The sequence below is a fragment of the Sorex fumeus genome, unplaced genomic scaffold, assembly GCF_029834395.1.
Source record: "Sorex fumeus unplaced genomic scaffold, SorFum_2.1 ptg000043l, whole genome shotgun sequence".
In the NCBI taxonomy this organism is placed as follows: Eukaryota; Metazoa; Chordata; class Mammalia; order Eulipotyphla; family Soricidae; genus Sorex; species Sorex fumeus.
Window position 1 is genome coordinate 32,604,456 of NW_026606100.1, and position 6,740 is coordinate 32,611,195.

General features: G+C 57.5%; 1 pseudogene; it reads right to left on the bottom strand.

The window, feature by feature from the left end:
* Nucleotides 1–339: 339 nt before the first annotated feature.
* LOC130029400 (U6 snRNA-associated Sm-like protein LSm2) lies at nt 340–3,686 on the bottom strand (annotated as a pseudogene).
* Between the last annotated feature and the right edge of the window lie 3,054 nt (nt 3,687–6,740).

Sequence of the window (6,740 nt, forward strand, 5' to 3'; positions counted from 1 at the left end):
TCTGGTTTTCAGCCCCAACCTAGGAGCATAACTGGAGACAACAGTTTTTCTTTTTCCAATTTGCATTATAAATTTTATTCCCGAAGCGAGAGACAGGTTTCTTCCATCCCCAAGATCACCCTCTGCCCTGAAGAGATCTGGGGAGGGTCCCCATTGTCCAGGGCAAGAAGGGAGAAGGGCTGGTACTGCAGCCTTCAGCCTACGGATCTAGTCTTCATTCTCAACAGAGGATAGTTGCTGCCCACTGTTATTTCTTTCATCTGTTCATTCCTTAAAAAAAAAATTAAAAAGCCATTACTGAAACAACACAGTAAGCTGGGACAGAGAGCAGAGGGACCATCACTGTTTCTGCTGCGGGGCCTCCTTCCTTCTGCATCTTGTAGTAACTGTGTGTCAACCTCAGCTGCTGGCAACTGAACATACCGGACCACAGAGCCCCCGATGAAGCAGTTCTTCACCAACAGCATGTGGGGGTAGTTCTCAGCCCGGTGACACTGATATCCGCTATTTTGATGTTGAGATACTCCAACATCCACAGAACGGAATGTTCCACAGATGCTCAGGTCTTTCTTGAATTCCACCACCATGTCCTTGCCTGCAAGGGACTTGAAAAGGGAAAGAAAAGCATGGTGCTTGCATGCAGGAGTGCTGGCCAGGCCTGTAAGAACCCAGCTGGGGTCTCCCCCTCCCCCTCCCAGCCCCCAGAGGGAGGCTGGGGTGGGATCTGAGGCCCACAATGGTTATTTTTTTGAGGAACTGTCAGACTGTCTTCTAAAGCCACAGTGCTTATTAATCTAGCAGCAGTGAGTCAGAGCTTCTGTTGTTCCATGGCCTGCCAGAATTTGGTAGTGGTCGTGCTGTGGATGGGGGCATTCTTCTAAGTGTGTATATTCTTGATTTCATCTGCATGCTTCTTCTGGCATAAGAAACATCTCTTCATATGTTTATCTGCCATCTTTCTGTCTTTGGTGATGAGTCTCTTAAGGTGATTGCCCCATTTATTTTTACATGTTGTCTCCTTGTGGTTGAATATTATGAGTTCGGTGTGTATTTAGGGTTATAGTCTTTTATCAGCTATCTCTGGCAGATGTTTCCTCCCAGTCTCTGCTTTTTCTTCTTATCTTCTTAGCAGTATATTTCACAGAGCAGAAAATTTAAATTTTAATGAATTCCAGTTTCTCAGTTTCTTTTCCTTAATGGTTTTTGGCTTCAGTATTGTATCTAAAATGTCATATCGAAACTCAAAGTCACCTAGATTTTTTTTATGTCATTTAAAATTTTTTTCATTTGTTTTTTGTTTTGGGGGCACACCTGGCAATGCTCAGGGGTTAGTCTTGGCTAGCACTCAGGAATTACTTCTGGTGGTACTTGGGGGACCATATGGGATGCTGGGGGTCGAATCCAGGTCAACTGCAAGCAAGGCAAATGCCCTACCCACTGCACTATCTCTCTGGTTCCCTAGAAGCTTTTATAAAAACATAATTTCCCTCAAAATAGATAAATAAATAAATAAAACCAAGCATCATTTTCCTCATCACATTTAGGTCTGTGATGCATTTTGAATTAGTCTTTGTGAGGGGTGTAAAATCAGTGGTTAAATTATTTTATTTTGTGTGTTGCTCATGAATCACTTGCTGAAAACGCTGCCTTTTCTCCATTGTTTATCTGCCTCTTTTTGTTCAAGAACTGTTGATTGTACTTGTATGGATCCAGTACTGCATCTCTGCTCTCTTCCATTGATCTATTTCTCTCCTTGCCAGTGCCACACTGTCTCGATTGCTCTAGTTTATGTTATAAAGTCTGGAAGCTCGAAAGTGTCTGTCCTCACATTTTGCTATCCTTCAGAATTGACTTGTCTTTTATCCCTGGGGAGGCGGGGTTGCCAGGGCGACAGGTGCTAGAACTCCACCTTGCGGCTATTAATAGCTTCCATTGAAGCCGTCCAAGCGCTGACTTCATCCAGCTCTGCTCCCCGCGGGTTCCCCTCTCCCTCTGCAGTCCTCAGAGGAGCCCGGGAAGGGCCCTGGGGGGGCTGCGCGGGCCACTTCCCTGCCGCCTGACAGCTTCCCTGGAGAAGGCAGGCCCGGAGCCTTCGGGTTCGGTTCTGGTCGGGTGGGGTGGGTGGGAGGGTGCTGGGTCTAACCACAAATCCTCCTCCTCCCAGCCCCCTTTGCAGGTCCGGGCCTCTCCAGAAACTTGCAGAGTGGGGGAGGGCCACAGCTGGCAGTGCTCAGGAGCTATTTCTGGCTCTGTGCTCAGGAGTAACCCTTGGTGATACGCCGGGGACCATCGGTGGGAGTCCGAGGCAAGGTCAGCTGCATGCAAGAAGCAGCTGCACTCTCTCCACCCCAGTTCACATCTGTCACTGGCAGAGCCAAGGGACCCCAGAGAGGAGGGTCCGTCCGGGGTGCAGCATTCCAGAAGTGCGCCCAGCTAGTGTAGAGTTGGTGTCTCAGGGACAGCCAAGCCTGTGTCAGTCCCCAGCCCCGGCCCTGAGGCTCCCACCAGCTTCTCAGTCCTGGTGGAGGAGAGGGAGTTTCTCCCTGATCTCAGTTCCACTTTGGTCCCTAACATCTCTGGCCAAGATCAGACTGCGTTGTGTCACCACCAGGAGGCTTGGCTCAGCCCCTCACCCCCTTCCCCTTCCCCTTCTCCACTTCCCTGCTTGGCCCAGAGTTCAAGGTTTTGACTGACTGTATAGGCCTGGGACCTCCTCCATCTCTTGCAGGCCCTCCTCACCCCTGCCTCAGTCCCTGGCCCCTCCTCCTGCTCCTCTCCCCTGGGTGAGAGGGGTGGGACTCCTCCCAGAAGGCCCCAGCTGCCCCCACCCCCAAGCCACCATCTGCAAATCTCTCCAGGGCCTCTCTTCACCCCTCCCCCTCACAGGGAACCCAGTTCCTTGGGATGGATTCTGAGCCCAGCTCACAGTGACCTCATTCCTGCAGATCTGAGGGGGTGTGTGTGGTGGGGGTGGGTGTGGGGGCATAGGTGAGTATGGTAGTGTGTGTGTGTGTGTGTGTGTGTGTGTGTCTGTGTGTGTGCAAAAGTAAGTGGAGAGACAGAGCAGAGGTGCTCGCCAGCAGGAGCCCAGGGATTTCTGGTGCATGAGTCACGGGTGGGAGGAAATCTAGGAAGATCCACCTACAAAGATGATAGTGCCCCTGACCTGCCGTGTCCACTCTGAGCTGGCCAGGCACGTGACCTGGGCATCGCAGTGGCTGGAGGTGGGGGGTGGGGGCTGGCTTTCTCTCCAGACCCCAGAGAGCAGCAGCTGTCACGGATATTTCCAGCTTGCCCAGATGCCCAGACATTTAAGGATGTGATGCCTGGAATGGGGTGGGCCTGGAGGGCAGAGACATCAGCAAGACTGGCTCTAGGCTTCAGGCCCCAGATGGGCCTGGGTCTGCAGCAGGCTGGGGGAGCTGGCCACTTTCTAAGTCCTAGGTGTACAGGAAGCATTGGAGGTGACAGACACTCTCCCTGCTCAGAGCTTTTCCTCCAGAGGGGGCAGAGCATAACAGGGGTGAGGCACTGTTTCCCCAGAAAATCGGAGTAAAGCTACAGAGAGCTATGAGGGAGCAGGGGGGAGGGGGTGACCCAGAAAGTGTGAGATCCAGAGGCACCATGTAGGAAGCCTGGAGGGAAGAACCTTCCATGGGGTTCTGGGGAAGCCCAGGGCTCCCCATGCCCGAAACCACCTGGGGAGTGAACCAAGCTGAGCAGGAGGGTGGTTTCTCTCTGGGGACACGGAGGCTGGATTCTACCCCTGGTAGATCAGGAGGAGAAGCAGGCCACAGTCCCTTTCCCCTTCTCACTGGCTTCCTGGCCACAGGGCTGAGGCACTGGATGGAAAAGTCACGGTGAGCAGAGGACTTGTGGGAGCCCCCCTCCCCCTGCCCCCTTTTAAGTCTTCCAGCCACAGAGACCCCCACTTTGCCCCCTTTCGGGAAGGGGACAGAGCCTTTCCGTTCCAGAGTTGCCCATTCCCCAGGGTGAAGAGCTGCTCCCCCAGCTCAGGGAGTTCATCCTTCCATGCAGGCCCCGTTTGTAGACGTTCCACATCCCCCCAGGACCCCAATTAACTGGGCAGCCCCCGGAGGGGTGGTGGTGGTGGTGGTGGTGGAGGAACTTGTTCTGGGCCCACCCCCGACACCCCTTCAGATCCCAAGCCCCGTTATTCACGCAGCCGCTCCTTCAAACAGACGTTTTCGGGCTTCCTGGGTGCCGGGGAGCTCCCAGATGCACTGGAAGTTGTCAAGCGGAGCCGCCAGGCCGCGCGCCCGGCCAGCCGGGGACCTCGTGGGGGGCTGCGGCCCGCTCTGCTGCGCGGGGTCCAGGCGTGCACCCCTCCGGGGCACCCCCCGCAGCGGCCTGGCACCGCCCGCGCGCCCCGGGAGCCGAGCGGGCAGGCGGGCGGGCGCGGGTGTCACTGAGCCGCTCATTCTCCGCGCAGCTGTCACCATAACAACCGCGGCGAGGGACGCGCAGCGAAGGCGCGGGCGCGGGGCGCGGGCGGCCCCGGAGACCCAGCCCCGCGGGCGCCATGCACGTCGTCGCCGCCGCGGCCGTCCCCGCGGGCGGGGAGCGAGGCCGATCCTGCGCCGCAGGCCCCGCGGCCGAGCGCCCGCGCCCGGAGCCCCGACTCTGTGGCCCGCGGGGAGCGCGCCCGAGCCGCCGCGCCGCTCCCCGCCAGCCGGATCCCCAGCGCCCGCGGGCTCGGGGCCGCGCCCCCGCCGGGCATGGGCGGCAGGTAGCCACCGGCGCCCCCGGCAGCCCGACAACCGCGGCCCCGGCAGGGCCCTCCCCCCGGCGGCGCGCCCCCGCGCGCGCACCCCGCCGCCGCCCGCGCCCCGCGCTCCTGCCCAGCCGCGCCGGCCCCCCGCCAGCGCCCGAGCCCCGGATGCCATGGGGAACAACTTCTCCAGTGTCTCTTCTGTGCCCCTGGGAACCTCGAATCGCCCGCCGCGGGGCCGCCCCGCCAACCTCAAAGGTAAGAGCCCGGGATTCGCGGAGCAGGTGGAGAGCCAGGGCGGGGACGGCCGCCCCCCATCCAAGCCGCTTCCCAGAGGTGCCACCTGCTGTGCGCATTTGGAACCGAGAGATGCGCAGCTGGACCGGGGTGGGGACTTGCGGGGAGCTGCCCCAGATGTGAAGGTAATGGGCGACCCCTCCAGGCTGGCGTCTGCGCCCCTTCTTCCCCAGGCTGGCCTGCGCTGTAGTGCCCTGGAGCTGGGGGTGGGGGCTTGGCGAGCAGGCCTGGGTGGAGAAGGGCAGGGGCGTGGGGGGGGGGGAAGTGGGCGATGCCCAGTCGGGCCCGCTGCCCACCAGAGCTTCTCAGGGGAGGCGTCCGCCTCTCCCTTCCCGCTGCCAAGGGCTGGGGCGGTCACACACTGGGCACCAGTTGCATTTCCAATCGCCAGGGTTTGTAACTGCCAGGAAGAAAGTCCCCGGGTCCTCTAAGGGCGATGACTTTTTGCATCCACCGAATTATCCTGCATTCGGGTTTCCCCAAAGGTCGGTGGGCTACTTGGAACCGAGTGAAGAGGCTCCGCTTGACAGAGGGTCTTTGTGCTTTTAGTTCTCAGACCAACTCCCTTCCCTCCAACCCCCCTTTGAAAACACAGCTCCCCCCAGCACGCCCAGGTCCGCAGGTTCCCCTCACATGCTTCGCCGCCCTGGGCTCCAGGCAACAGTTGTCCTGGGCAGCGCCCAGCGTGCAAGGCTCCCCTGAGACAGGGAAGGAAGCCTTGGGGCTTTCTCAGAACCCACCCTGCTCAGGAAGGATAGTACTTGACAAAGCAGTGACATTCACGGAGAACTTCCACAAACACCTTTCCCATGAAGGCTGAGGTGGGCAGAGCCAGTGAGCCCGTGGTGTGCGGGGGACCCACACGTGGCTTGTTTTAGCTTCCAGAGAGAGGCAGAGGGAGGGTGCACACCCCAACTTCTGACAGACAGCGGTGTGGTCCTATCTCTGGCTGCACAGTTCAAACCTTCAAGACAAGGGAAAAGCACAAGACAGGATCGGGGTCTTGTCTTCCAACCCCAACTCCCAGAACCCCAGTTCTTGCTGGACTTGAAAGAAATCAATGGAGGGTAGGTTGTGGGGAGGCTGTTTTTTTTCTTTTGGTAATTAATATGTCAGTCCAGATTCAGGTCCCTTTGAAATATGATATTCCACTGGCCTTGTGATTCTGTTGGAGAAGCTGGTTCTCAGGACCAGGTGATGTGGGCAGTGACGGGGCTGCTTGGGGCAGATCCATTTTTACCAGGAAAAACCCCTTCACTGCCCCATGTTGTGGTGTGTTTTCCCTTGGGGGACCGTTCTCCGATGTTGTTCTTGATCGCAGACTTGGCGGAAAAGCGAACCAAAAACCAGGATATAAAGGAGTATTGGCTGTGAGATCACAATTCGGTTAAAAAGAAACGAATGCCATCCCCTGCAGGCTGAGGTTTTCCTCTGGGGCGCACAGATTACACGCGCTGTCTCTTCTTTAAAATCTTTTCCTCTCTCCTAACTTTGCGGCGGCGGACGAGCGTTGTTTCTGCCTAATCGAAGAGGAGCAGTATGTGTCAGTGTAGAAAGGCTGGTTCCGGGTGGGGGAGCGTTCCTAACGCTCAGGAGACAAGGGGCACCCCTGCGTTTGAGCTGCTTGCTTCCGCGCGAGAGTCAGGGAAAGGCAGAGGACTCGGGTGACCCATCAGGACTTGTGGCAAAGCCAGGCACCTTGGGCCAAAGG